Below are 14,528 nucleotides of genomic sequence, written 5' to 3'. Positions count from 1 at the left end.
TTTCCATATTTCATGGTGCATTATACTTGTACATAATGGTGGGATCTGTTGTTATGTTTTCATACATATGTACAATACAGTGATAAAACTTAGCCAATATCATTCTCGAGTATTTCTCTTTTACCTGCTTTCCTCTCTCCCCTGATCCCTTTCCTCTATTCTACTGATCTCCCTTTGATTGTCGTCAGATTCCTTTCACACACACACACCTTTCTTTTCCTTTTTCCTCTCTGGCTGCCACATACATTTTCAGCATGATATATTAATGAAGCTGCTGCAACCTGACTCTGCTGGAAACCATTTCTTCCAACATTGCCATTTAGCATCATCTTCAGTCTCCTTTATAGTAGTCAAACTCTGCTAAGCCTTAAAGAGTCTCATCTGGTACATTCATATCAAAAATGAATTTCCTCCAGGCTTTTAGTATTCTCTCTCTAACACACACATAATTACATTGCACCCACCATAAATAGCTCAGACATTCTTGTCCACATAATTCCAACCACTATGATAATCTTGCACTTTGATAATTTTCTCCTTAACTCAGTATGACCACCATCTTACTTGAGCTTCATCTCCCTAATTGTGTTTTGTGCAGCAGGCCTACAATCATGTCTGAAATTAATACCTGAAAATGTTTAGTTTTTCTAGTTTTATACTCTTTTGTGTCAGGAAAACAAATCAAGTACATTAGATCTATAACAGTTTTAAGTAAAAATACTAACTTACTTATATCTTTGCCCATCAATAGTGGTAGACACTTAGGTCAACTTACATAGAAACTGAAACATCTTATATACTCAACAACAATTTCATTGTCCATGGAACGAAAAATTAATTGAAAGAGTAAACCCCAAAATGGATATCTGAAAAATAAACTGGTCAAAATTAGTAAGGCAATCAGACTTAAATAATCATATATTTTACCAATAGCACTAGCTTAAAAGTATGAGTCTACAATAACTAGAAAAATACATGTTAATGGCTAGAGTCATAAAAGTTTCTATTATGATAGGCAGTCTCTTATGATGCTTTAATATTATATGATAGTTGTGAAATGATTACAAACTAATAATGAACATAATCTATTTGCAGATTAAAATGTTCTTCCCTGTATTATCTACAAAGTTTAGATAAACCTCAAAATGCCCTGGAAAAGAAATTTCTTAAGTCTCATCAAAATGAACTGCCAGGTTTTTTCCTACATTTGACATGACACAGTGCCAAGATTTCTAGTCCTGAATACACACTTTCTATAGGGAAGAGACTTTTATCTTGGCAATTAATAGATCATTTATCTCATTTCATACAGCCAATTTTAGTCGTAAGAAATGTTTATGTATTTATTCTGCTGACTTTAATCTATAATCTAATCAGGTCACTCTTATGCTGCTTATTATCTAATATCTGAGAACTGTTGTTTGTATTTTGTCCACTTTTTTTCCAATGTTTCATATGCGAGGGTAAATCTGTTGCCCCTCTTGGAGAGATTTAGTCTTCCATAAATGTTTAACACTATTCTCTGGCACATCATTTACAATAGATGAGGTTCTTCCTGGTAACAGCAGCGGTAGGCCTACTGAATGCTCCTAGGCAAGTGCCTTCACAAACTTCCAATGGTATATGTTATTATGCTGCCAATTATTTGTTTCAGATATGTTTTTGTCTCATTTAGATTGTACTCTGACATTAGGAACCCTTCATATCTTAGAATTTTATGTCCCCTCCACCCAAACTGGTCACATTTACCTTTAACAATTACTCAACCCTAACCCCGTAAGAATTCCCTTTGAGGTATTAAAGAATAATTCACTTGAGATTATTTATCTCCATGCCAACAATCACCACCACATTCTATCCTGTTCCTTTTCTGAAGGTTTTTAATATAACCTTATATTAAACATGTTAAACATCAATGCCACATATTTAAATGCTATGAGTAAAAGTGAATGCTGATTCATCCACTAATTGTATGTATCCTAGTAGAAAGACCACCACTACTTTATTGTGGCCAGTTGAGAAATTTTCTTCTCATTATCCACCAGACTAGTTAATATGTCTTTAAGGCAATAAGTTTAAAAAATAATACTGATAAATCAAAATATTGAAAACTCTACAAACTAAGCAGCTAGTTCTTCAGTAACTGGAAGCACTGACTATGCATATAAAAGTATATCTGATTATGAGTCAAAGTAAATATCAAGAAGGTAATATGCAATTAGATCATTTTGCTCTTCTGATTTTTCCACCAATGAATTATCATTAATTTCTATTCTACAATAAGAAAAAATCTACAACATACCATATTCTATAATAAGAAAAATAAGAAAAAATTAAAACTAGTTTTAAAAGATCTACTTAAATATTCCAGTATCATGTAACCAAACAACTACTCTCCACACAAGTATGTTTTTATTCAACAAACACATTCAGGTGTACATTCCTGGAGTTGAGGATGCATGCTGCTGAGAGGTGGACCTTAAATGCCTTGTTCTCATAGCTTATTTCCTCTCAGTACTATTTATATATGGGGGCTTAATAGTTAATATATGTGTTTAGGTTAATAGTGTAGTATATTTATAATATTATTGGAACCATGAGTTTATCCAACAAATCATTTGTTAACTCTCTCATACATTCTAGGCATTTCCCTAGTCACTGATGTAACAGTAGTGAACAAAATAACTAATTTCCTGCTCCTGTTGGAAATTGTGTTTGAGGTTGGGTCAGAGCAGTCAAGAAGATAAACAAATGTAAGGCAAGTGGTAAGAGAAGTCTAAAGTGGTAAGGCAAGTCTGAAGAGAAAGAAAGGCAGGGTAATGGGCTTGATAGTCATGACAAGAGGCTCTATTTTGTGTAGGATGGCCAGGAAAAGTCTTTATCACATGAAATGCCACTGTTACAGAGACATGATAAAGTGAGGGGGTAGTTAGCTAGTTAGATGATTTGGGCAGTTAAGGTTGAGGCAAAGTTGCAAGTATAAATGCTCTGAAGCAGGGGTGGGATTGGTGTATTTAAATGGAACTAACAGACTAGAGAAGAATGTTAGGAAATGGGGAGAAAAGGATGAGGGGAGTCACATTGAATAAGAACAGTCCATAATAAGGCAGGGCAATCCATAATAAAGTCATGGCTATTTTTTTTCCTGATACCAGAGATTGAACCCCCAGGGGCACTTAAACACTGAGCAACACCCACAGTCCTTTTTAAAATATTTTATTTAGAGATAGGGTCTCACTGAGTTTCTTAGGGACTCACTACATTTCTGAGGCTTGCTTTGAACTCAGGATCCTCCTGACAGCCTCCTGAGCTGCTGGGATTACAGATGAGTATGACCAGGCCTGGCTAAAGTCATTGCCTATTATTTGGAAATGGGAAGCTATAGGAAGATTTTGAGCAGAGAGACACAATCAAATTTATATTTAAGAATATCACTCTAGTTGCCATCAGGACAATAGATATTGGGGGAAATGAGGGCAGAAGCAAGGACAGAAGAAGGCTATGGGAATCATTCAGGTGACTTATGATGTGGGTTTGGCCTGTATATTGGCTTAGCAGATGCAGAGGAGTGGTCAGATTCTGGGCATGTTTCAAATGCTTATTTGGAAAGAAGGAAGTGAGAAAAATAAATAAATAAAATGCTTTGTAATTTATATCAAATTCTAGAAAATGCAAAACAATCTATGATGACAGGAGATGTTTGGAGACAGCCCAGAAAAGGAGAGGGGAGGGATTACAAAGAAGGATGAAATACTTTTTTGATTTTGGTGATAGTCTCATGGGTATATTCATGTCAAAACTTATCAAATCGTACACCTTAAATGTGCAATTTATTGTAGGTCAACTATATCTCAATAAAATTATAAAAATAAAGACATAATATTGTCTAATGGACTGGAGTTGGAATGTGAGAGAAAAGAGATCAAAGGTGGTTTGTAAGTTTTGGGCTTTGAGCACCTGGATAATGGGAATTAAATTGTCATTGTTATTTCTGAGATAGGGAAGACTGAAAGCAGATTTTGAGAGAAAAATGAGTTCAGTTTTCAACATGTTGTTAGAGATGCCTACTAGATACATTTTATAACATAATAAATACATGGTAGAAAAGAAATGAAGAATGACTCAGATAGATAGTTTCTCTGTATGATCCACTGGTTCTCCAGAAAGCGCAGAAGTACACTGGACCAACGGGGACCTCTCATGGCCCCTGTAGACAAATGTTTGTGCACACCTTTTTTTTTCCCATCGTTTTCTTTATTTAACATTATGAACATGGTGGACTACATTCTTTTCTCTAAGTTTTAAAGATTCAGTTAATTTGGAGAAACAACTGATAGGTTCATTGTTGGAGGTTGATGAATAACCTTAGCAGAGACTATAGTAACAAGCCCTTGGTCACAGACAAACGAGAATGGCTCCACCCAGGATGGGAGCATTGCAGACACTCTTCCTTGGGCTGGCTAGCTTGTGCCTTCCCCCCCTTAACTGTACATATCAGTAATTCAGCTATATTATGATTTAAATCAGATTTTGCTCCTCTTGTCAGAAAGTACAATTGCTTGTTAGTTGATAGGTTGTGATGAAAAGGAGTCTACTCCTTGGGCTTGATACTTAGCTCCATTACTCACTGGATGTGTGACTGCCTCAATTTACTCTAAAATAAGGATTGGAATAGGGCCTACTACTATTTTAAGGTACTATTGTTATGAAGATTAAATGAATTGATATGTATAAAACCTTCAGAATAACAACTGGACATAAAGAAAGCATTCAAGAAATGTTAGCTACTAGCTTTCTTCTCTGACAATCAGTTTTGTCAGTTGGTTCCCACTAAGTTGTGGACTTTTTTGGACCAGGACCAAATATCTTGTCTTTTGATTTTCATCCACTCCCACACCATGCTTGGGCTTTGTCCAGCGTCTGGCATGAATGGTAGCACAAAATGAGAGTTAAAAATATGCTTATGAATTAAGTAATTTCTTCCCTTACAGATAAAGATAAGAATCTCAAGATCTTAGCCTGAAGACTAATGTCCATCTCTCTGCCCCCACCTGTCCCCGCCTTAAAAAAAAGCAGGCCACTGTCTCCAGTTTACACCCTCACTCACAGTACCATTCAACTTCCCCTTTCCTAATCAGAGGGATCTTGGGGTGGGGCTTCAAGGAACCTCTAGGAGTTTGAAGGGGAGGGAGCCTGGAACCAGAGACTAGATGTGACAAGTCAGGGGTGGGATTTGGTAGTTCAGAAAAGGAGGTACCAGACCAGGAATGGGGGATGGGAGTGATGGTGGAGTGGGCTAGTTCAGGATGAACCAGAAATGAGACGTTGAGGAAAGCCAGAAAGGACCAGTTGGCAGGGTGGGGGGGGATGGGTGGGTGATGACTAGAATCATGTGGAGGGTCGCTTGTGAGGGCACAGAAGCAAAGGCAGGTGATTGGACGAGAAGGAGAGTCCTAGTTGCCAAGGCAGCGACTAGAGGAGAAGGTCTTCAGTCGAGGAGAAGGTCTGGACTAGAGAAGGACGGAGCTCCAGCTCCGTGCGTTCTCCAGTAGAGTCTGTGGATCGACCCCCAGATATCCCTGCTGAAGTGTCACCCGGGAAAGGCTTAAGCCTTCCCTGGCGCCACCCCTCTGCGCTTGGCTACCCACACGCGCCCTGAGCCCCATCTCCTACGTGCCCACAGACGCCCGCCGCAGCCTACTCCACCGGCTCACCCAGGTGACCACAACATGGCTGTGGCACAGGTGCTGGTCTTCTGGCTGTTCATGGTGCTCTTCTGGCTGTTCGTGCTGCGGCCGAACTGGCGAGTGCCAGGCCAACCGGACCCGAGCACCGGCCAGCGCTGGTCGAAACACAAACTCTGTGCAGACGACAAATGCAGCAGTGAGTGCGCAGGCGGGCGGGCAGCCCAGGGTCTCCACTGTGGCTCTTTGGGGCCGCATGGGGCTCCGATCTCCCGGTCCCCAGCCCCGAGGGCTGGGTGAGGGGGTCACAGGATGACGGGTGGGGAGCAGGAGTGACAGAGCCTCGGCACCCTGCGTGTGTCCCCTCTGGCTCTGCTGGCGCCCCAGCCAGCCCGCTCAGGTTGTGGGGGGGCTTCGACTCCCACTTGTTGCCAGCGTTTTATTTTTCTCTACTGACTTAGGCGGGGGTTGGGAAACACGATTCCCCAGGGACAGCTCTCAGTTTATTCCCTTCCAGGATTCACCTAGGATCTCAGTGGGTGATGGGGTTGTGCCCACGCTGTAGCAGAGCGCTTTTCTGCCCCCTCTACAGGGACCTGGGCCAGTGCAGTATCAGGGCAGATGCTCTCCAGGGCTCGGTGGCCCTAATTCCCGCGGCAGGTTGATGGTGGGGCTCCTTGGGAAAGGCTCACTGGCCCCTTCATCCTTTTGCTGCACTGGGGATTGGGCTGGTTTTGCCTTTTAACAGGGACTAGAGTTTAGGCTTGGGAAGAGCACCGAGTCCAGGCACGCAATGTGTTCCGAGGTCTCGGCCCCGACTCTGCTTCAATCCTGTCATTTCTGTGCATAGAAGCCTCCCTTCATATTTGAGGTAGGGTAGCAGGTGGGCCAATAATCTTTTGCTTTTGAAAGAGGCCAAGGATCTGCACCAGCCACCTGGGAACTGCAGCCTCTTCTGTGCGCAGGAAGCGGACAGAATTCCTGGATTGGAGGTGGGCAGTGGGGAGGATGTAGCCATTCAGATTCAGATGAAGAGGTTTGTTGCAATAACAATAATAAATACTCCAAGATTTTTATAAGCCAATTCAGTTTTAGACTCAGTCACTAGTGTTGTTGGAACCTCTTTCCTCTATATATTTACTGGCCCAGAATACTTCTTATGGACTCCCGCTTGGTTTCTAGTAACCTTGCAACTTGATGACCGTGTTGTCCATAAATTGTAAGCAGTACATATTTTAAAATATTCATGCTAAAAAGGCCAAGAAGTTTACCATTGAGCTCTTTATGTCTAAATTGGTGTTACCAAAACCAAATTTTGTAATTTGAATTGTTTGTTTCACTCCAATAAAGAAAAAAGATGTCTCCAATATATGTTAAGAAGTTCCTAGAGGTAACCCTAAGGCTGGAATAAATAAACACTCAGAGAAGCAAAGCAGCTGCCATGATATTTTCTTTCATTTTTGCTATTCTTTGCTATTGAGCGCTATCCTACGTGGGATACCTGGACAATCTCATCACTGATGCTTTGTCAGTACTAAGACATGGTGTTGGTTAGGTTCAGTGGGGTAACATAACTTGAGAAATGGCCTGTGTCCAAACAGATGTGACCAAAAACAACAGGTGGGTCTGTGTTGTGTTGTAGGAAGTAGTGAGGTGTGTATGTCAGGTGTCCTTGTGTGCCTTCCAAATAAGTGCTCCAAAAAAAAAAAAAAAAAAAAACTAAATAGGTGCTCCATAGTATGCATTATGTTGTCACCTAATATATTACTGATTTATAAATCCTCTATGACCTAAGGGGGAACAAGAGAAACATTGCCATTTCCACTTGTGATGAGAATTCCCCACCTTAAAGTGTCTCTCACCTTCAACTTGGCCTCTTAATTATATATGAATTAGGATGCTGACAGTTCTGAAAATAGTCCTATTTTAGCTTCAAAAAAACAAGTTACCCTCTCCAAATCTGTGTTTGTTCCTCAGACATATATTTTTATAAAACACACATTCTTGTGTATTTTACTGCTAATTGGCTTTTAGAAAAAGTGTTATTTCCATTTCTTTGTGCTTTTTACATACATCTATTGTCCATTTCATCTTAAATCAGAAACTGTCTATTTGGTCAACCAAAAGAAAAATGTTGCTTCTACCAGTTTCTAGATCAATTGTGATCCTACTCCTGCATTTTAAGCATGAAGGTATTGCCTGACCTTTTCTCATGGTTAAACTTGTTCCTTGTCAGATAGGATACCCACTTTTGATTTTGTTTATTAAAAAAAATACGAATGAGGATGTTTTGAAACAATCTTAATGTTGGATATAGTCAACAATATTTGCTCAGAGAAAATATATTTCCTGGTTATTTACCCAGATCCTGAACCCAGAGACAGCAACTCTGCTGCAAATGAAATTGACAGTGTTTACGGCTGCATGGTAGCACTTGCAGCCACTTAAAGGTAATGTCTTTTAGCAGTTAGTTCAAGTTAATTAACCCCTTGGGGGTTCCTGGATATTCTAACCTCTTCCCTATTACCTCTGCATGAAGCCATACTTAAGCCTGTCCATGTCTACACTTGGATTTACATATTTGCAAAATGAAGCTTTTTATGATTATGAAACAGAAAAAAATTGAGGCCTGCAAGAACCAAGAGTTTCACTGAAACCAGCTATGGTTGGTGGTAGCCACTTTGCTTTTTATTTCTCAGCACAGAGAAAAATAGAGAAACTTCCTTTTCCCTCGTCTAATTGCAGGGAATATTGTATTTTATAGCAATAAAATCTCTAAGGATTTTAGATACTTTGAGCAGGTGAATTAAAAGTGATTCCAGAGAGTACTGGAGAAACTTGATTTTTGTTCATAGTGGGATTCATATTTCCTGATGAGTCAATATGGACTGTGAAAAATCAAATCCTAATGTTTTTTCTTTTTTCAATGTTTATATACAGTGTTAATGTATCGAGGTGAAGCTGTTGAAGATTTCACAGGACCAGATTGTCGTTTTGTTAATTTTAAAAAAGGTGACCCTGTATATGTCTACTATAAACTTGCAGAGGTATCACCAGAACTTTGGGCCGGAAGTGTAAGTAAAAGTTTGACAGGTGTTATATTCTTACTTTTGATGGGTAGCAGTGTAGATTTAAATGACTGATTTCTTGGGGTCTTTGTAGAGTTAACCTGACCTCTTTGCCATGCCCTGTGCTCCTAACACACCTTAGGCCTGGCACAGCATAGAAAGTCAGGAGACTTTCTGAAACAGAACTGAACTCTGGTTTTGGTTGCTACCCCTCACATCAAGTTCTAGAAGGCTCTACACATCATAAAGGTCGTCATGATGAAAACCTGACAATTCTTAGCTTTGCTGCTTCAAAAGGGAAGGATTCATGGACATTAGAGTTAATCCTGTAAATTAAGTCTGAGATAGTAACTCAGGCATGCATATTTAAACTTGATTTTTTTTGTGTATTTTACCTAATCATTTGTGCTGTTTTTACTCTAAAAAAGCAGAATATTATGTTCATTGTGTGCTTTCCCCCCCCCTTTTTTCTTTTTTGCAACTTCTGGGTCATCCTTTTCCTGCTTTTCCTATATTCTATGCCTGAAGGTTCCCCCAGGGGTTCTACTTCCAGCCAGTTATATGGATCTTCTGATGAAAGACATGACATTGTTTATATCATGCTTTGATATATTAAATGGGGAGATTCACTAGGAGTGACCTCATTGAGAGGCTTATGAGTATTGTCCTTTTCATTTAAAAAAATGTGATATGTGGATTGTTTACTTAAAATAGTAGCAAGGGTCTTTGATGACTGTAGGAATGTTCCAGTTTAGAGACATTCCGGGTTGCATCCTTGAAAGTTCTCACCCTAAATAAAACACCACACAGCAGAAAATAAGACAGAAAATAAGAGTAATCCCTATGGAAAACTAGTTTCATTTTGTTGCCATTTCTGACTCTTAGGGAATGATCTTGAAACATGGTGCCTCTAGGTACAAACTTTATATTTAGACAGAGTCCCAGTTGCAGTACTCCATATAAAGAACCATGTATTGTTTCTTTCAAGTATACCAAATAGGATTGGTAACCTTTAAACTTGGAACTGTTTTTCCATGTACCTAAGTGGCACTTTTCATGTAGTAGTCATCTTTCTCCCCTTCTTTGAGCTTTTGGATAAATGGGCTTGATTTGCATTTTCTCCTCTCACATTGTAGCCTGTTAACTCTGTTCATCCCTAGGACTCTTGCCATTCTGGGTGGCAGCACTCATCCTGTCTTCCTGAGGAGCCCTGCTTTCAGCACCTGACCAGAAAGGATCTTTGCCGACTGAATGAGTGTTTGGGTGGCACTTTGTTTGCATTGCTCCTCTGGCATTCATTTGTCTTCTTTGCCTTCAGTCAGGTTGTGTTTTATCTTAGCTCCCTATAAAGTGAAAAACTCAGTTAGGAAAGGACCCCTGTCTAATCCATCTTCCTTTTGAATATTTCCTTTCAGGGCAGTGGCACTTAAGTACATTTGTTCTGATAGTAGCTTATGCAGAATTTGTTCTCTTGTGGCAGTTCTTGGCTCCCCACCCACAAATCAAATCAACAGCACCTTGGCAGGGATGATGTATGGAAGCAAAATTAGATATAAAAATTATTTCCAGTCATGAGCCTCCATGATTCTGCATCATTTTTTTTTCATATCACAAGAAATGGGATACCACCCAGTGTGTAATTATGGAGCTTTATATAATCTATGGTCTCATTTGACACAGATTAAGAAGAGATAAATGTGTTTCCTTTCTCCATACATCTCTGGTTTCTTTCTGTTTTCCAAATTTAACCTTAATAGAATTTTCATCAGAAGGGAAAAGTGTATTTCCCCTCAGACTCGCCTCTCATGTCATAAGTGTTATACTTAAGAAATTAAAAACTCTTTAGTTTTCAAAATGATTCTCCTTTTGAGTTTTTAGTTTTCATTCTGCAATGTTGTTGGTTTTCTAGAGTCTCAGACTTTATCTGCAGTGATGAAACTTTTAATTGCTCCGTCTTATCTAATCTTCATGGCAGTATTCTACCACTAATACTGGCTCTCAGATGGTTTCTAGATATAACAAGAACATTCATGAATGGGGATATTTTAGAGGTAGTGATAAGATGCCTTTTTTAATTTTCTTTTTTGTGCATTTGATTTGCCTATCAGTTTCCTTTAATTATTGGCAAGAATCTTCTGTTCCTTTTAGTCAGTAGTTAGTAATAGGAGTGTCTTTCTCAAGGAGAACTTTATATACCTTTTGTACACTTTATGTAACTTCATATAATTTAACTGTTGGTGCTGAAAATAAATGGGGTTTTTTTCTGCAGAGGATTTATTTTGGGTGAAACTGAAGCTTGATATGTGGTTTCATATGCATTATATTGTAATTTTATTTTCTCCCCTGCTGAGGGCCATTGTCAAGTAGGAATGACGCTTCAAATTTTCCTTGCCAGCGTACCCCATGTTAAATGGATTTCGCTGTTGACATTGCATGTAAGGTGACCTTGCTCAAGGAACAAGGCAGATCCGGGTTTAGAGCTGATCAGGTTTGAGGAAGTATCCCACTCCTTAGGGTGTTCCCGGTTTAAGACAAAAGGAGTTTTAGGGAAGTTGGAGGTTGAAGATGATTGCTGCTGGGAGTAGGGCATGCCTGCAGCCTGAGTTCCCGCTGAGTTCTCCTGGAGAAAAAGTTTTTAGGAGGTGAATTGTTCAGGAGATTGGATTGCCCCTGAACCTGTGTGGAGGCGGTGTGAGTCGGGAATAAAGAATTGCTGTTTGAATCTACAAGGCTGTGAGTGCCTCCTGATTCTGTGCCTAGCCAAGACTGCAGCATTAATTTTCTCCCCCCTTCTGATTAATTAAACAACAAGCAATGTGGCTAAAGGACTGTGCCTGGTAGGTTGTTCAATTCAACATATGGTTCTTACCCGTCATGGGAGAACTGCCCTTTAGACGTCAGTTTCCTGTCTTGGGTTGAATCCACTGCAACCAGATCAACCCGTCACTGACTACCAGTCCAGCATTCAGCCATGCTTGTGGATAGGCCTAAGCACCAGTGTGGGGGGGTGAGGTTCTTGCCTCACCTCTGTTGGCCCCCAAATTTAACCTTGGTGCCAGTGGGGGGGTGAGGTTCTTGCCTCACCTCTGTTGGCCCCCAAATTTTAGACTATCACTAGTAGAAGGGAGGAGGATAGAGAAATGCCACGACACCAAGCCAATTGACGGCTCCTTTGGAAAAATTGTGTCACTGGTGACACCATCAGCAAAGATGCCAGCATTACCACAATTAACATGGGGTGCGCTGGCAAGGAAATTGCATCACTGGTGACACCATCAGCAAGGATATGCCAGCAGTACCACAATTTGCTGCACCAGACGATAATTCACAATGCATGCAACTCATATATAGTCCAGGCAAGTTCTGCAAGCAGTTCAAATCAGAGGAGTCTATCAATATGTCCATTTCCTCCCAAAGTAAATCAAGTCCTTGATTGAGCATTACTTGTTGAGTTATATTCATTGATGCATCAGTTTATACAGTTTACTGTGATAGCTATCATAGAAGCTGTAGTTTGGTTTTCTTAGTCTTTACTGGCACTGGGATGGAGATGGGAATTCTGGCAATAATGTTAAAGAGACATTATCCTGAACAGAATTATTAAATATAATGAAAAGGAAAAGTGAAAGTAAACAAACAGATCTGTTAATCACCTTTAAAAACAATAGTAAGTAAACAGTTCTGTTAACCACCTTTGAAAACAGTCATTAACAGCTGTTTACCTAATTTAGATTAAACCACTTAAATCACGTGAATAAAAAAAAAGAAAATTCGGATCCATTTTTTCATGAGCGCTCCTCATATAAAAATATGGACATACACACATACTGACATGCAACACAAAACAGTGCACACATAACATACAACACATAAGACAATAATAACAGCCTTGTAGCTTTACCTAGGTAAAATCTCCATTGCAATGTTTAAAAACTCCACAGTCAAAAAATAAAACACAGTCAAAAAACAAAGCTGATCAGAAAAACATTAACCTAGGTTTGTATGAGCTCAAAAAATAAAATAGAACTTTATGATGTGGGAAAAATGCAATAATAAAATAGATATTGAAAAAAGGCACCGTGGTTAATCACTGTCGCAGATGTAAGAATAGCCAAGCTGGAGCTCTGGATATCAGCTGTTATGGATTTGAGTCAAATTATCTTCTTTTTGGTCTGTAGAAATTGTTTTAGTTAGTGTCTCTGGAATCTAAATCGGCTGCTGTTCTCCCTGTGGAAACACAAAACAGAACCCCAACTCCAGACAAACACTGGGTCAGGAGCTTTCCAATGTCCTGTTAGAATATCTTTCCAAAGTACCTTAGGCTTATGTACATTTTTTTGGATACATATGTCTTTCCGCAGCATTAAGTCCTGGTGAATCCAAATTTAAAAAGTTTATAGAGTAAAAAAAGGGTTATTTTAAGTTTATCTTTGGGGGATATATACCCCTTTAAGATCCTTTTAAATTTAAGTCTTTCAAAAGCATTTTGCCTTAGTTTTTAGAATTACTTTAGTCCTTTTAATTTTTAGATGTGGTTTGAAACCATAGTTGTCTTAGCCTTTTGTATTTTCTATCTGAAATACCTTTACTTGACATTTTTAACCATTTTCTATCTTATTTCTATCTTCTAGTTTTCTTCTAAGGTTTTTATATTTACCCTTAGTTGCTTTCTTCTCTCCTAGTTTTCTTTTGTTTCCTATTTTGTGGTTATAAAATTCTTGTCTTTCTACATCTTTTTATCTTCCTATATCTTTTTTATCTTTCTACATCTTCTCTCTTTTTTTTTACCTTTTTGTACTTCTGTTTTTGAAGTTTTCCACTTCAAATTTTTAATCTTCTTTATCTAAATCTTTTATTTTATTATCTTCCCATTTTCATGGGTTATATTTGTTTTCCTCCATCATGAAGGCATCTTAACCACCTTCAATTTAACCTTTTAAAGCTTTTTGCAATGTACTTAGGCATTTTATAACTTTTTACTTTAACAAACAAAGATTATCTCATCTCCCTCTTTTTAGTTTAATAAGTACATTTTAATAGTTTGATGAGTAAAGCAATTTTTTTCCCGCCATGAAGGTATCTCAACAACCTTTAATTTAACCTTTTAAAGCATTTCATTTATCATCTATACTGTACTTTTAAATGTACTTTTTCACCACCTACAGCTTCACTCTTTTAAACGAGGCTTAGATTTTGTTTAAATCGCTTAATATTAGTTTACATGGCTGCCCTTCAACCAAAGGCTCTTTTTTACTCCATTAAGAAGCTTTGTCTCAATCTTCCATGTACAAATACCCTTTTTTCTTTCTACCTTTCTCAAGCTTTTAAATTAAGTCTAGTTTCCTCAAAATCTTTTTAAATGACATTTTACAACTTTTCACTTTACCACACAGAGATTATCTCAACTAGAAACATTTCTTTTTCCTTTAACCTTTTATATTAAAATATATTTCCACATCTTGAATCTTTTTATATCTCTTTTTTAACCATTAACCCTTTTTATAAATTCACATTCTAAAACAACCCTTATAAAATTACTCCACTTTAATAAAATGAAATACTTTCATGTTTTTTAAGGTACTGTTATACTGTAATTGAAACCCAGCTGAAACTTCTTATACTCTCTGTATATAAATTACACATGATAGAATCTTAAAACTTAGTAACCTTGTTTCAGCAAAGACACAGACCAAAGCAATATTAAACATTTTTCCATTTGCCAATTTATGAAAACACACATAATGTCTAAATATATTACCTTATGGAACTTAATAAG

General features: G+C 38.4%; 1 pseudogene across 1 annotated transcript in view; it reads left to right on the top strand.

Moving 5' to 3' along the window:
* The window catches only part of LOC144374018 (transport and Golgi organization protein 1 homolog), a 68,324-nt pseudogene that overhangs the window by 12,037 nt on the left and 41,759 nt on the right, over positions 1-14,528 (top strand). The window contains exon 2 of the transcript XR_013433543.1: positions 8,625-8,758. The product of XR_013433543.1 is annotated as a transport and Golgi organization protein 1 homolog (transcript). The remainder of the gene's footprint in view (positions 1-8,624; positions 8,759-14,528) is intronic.

The sequence above is a fragment of the Ictidomys tridecemlineatus genome, unplaced genomic scaffold (genome assembly GCF_052094955.1).
Source record: "Ictidomys tridecemlineatus isolate mIctTri1 unplaced genomic scaffold, mIctTri1.hap1 Scaffold_55, whole genome shotgun sequence".
NCBI classification, from domain to species: domain Eukaryota; kingdom Metazoa; phylum Chordata; class Mammalia; order Rodentia; family Sciuridae; genus Ictidomys; species Ictidomys tridecemlineatus.
Note: the sequence above shows the minus strand (reverse complement) of the source record. Positions and strands in the feature narration are given on the sequence as shown.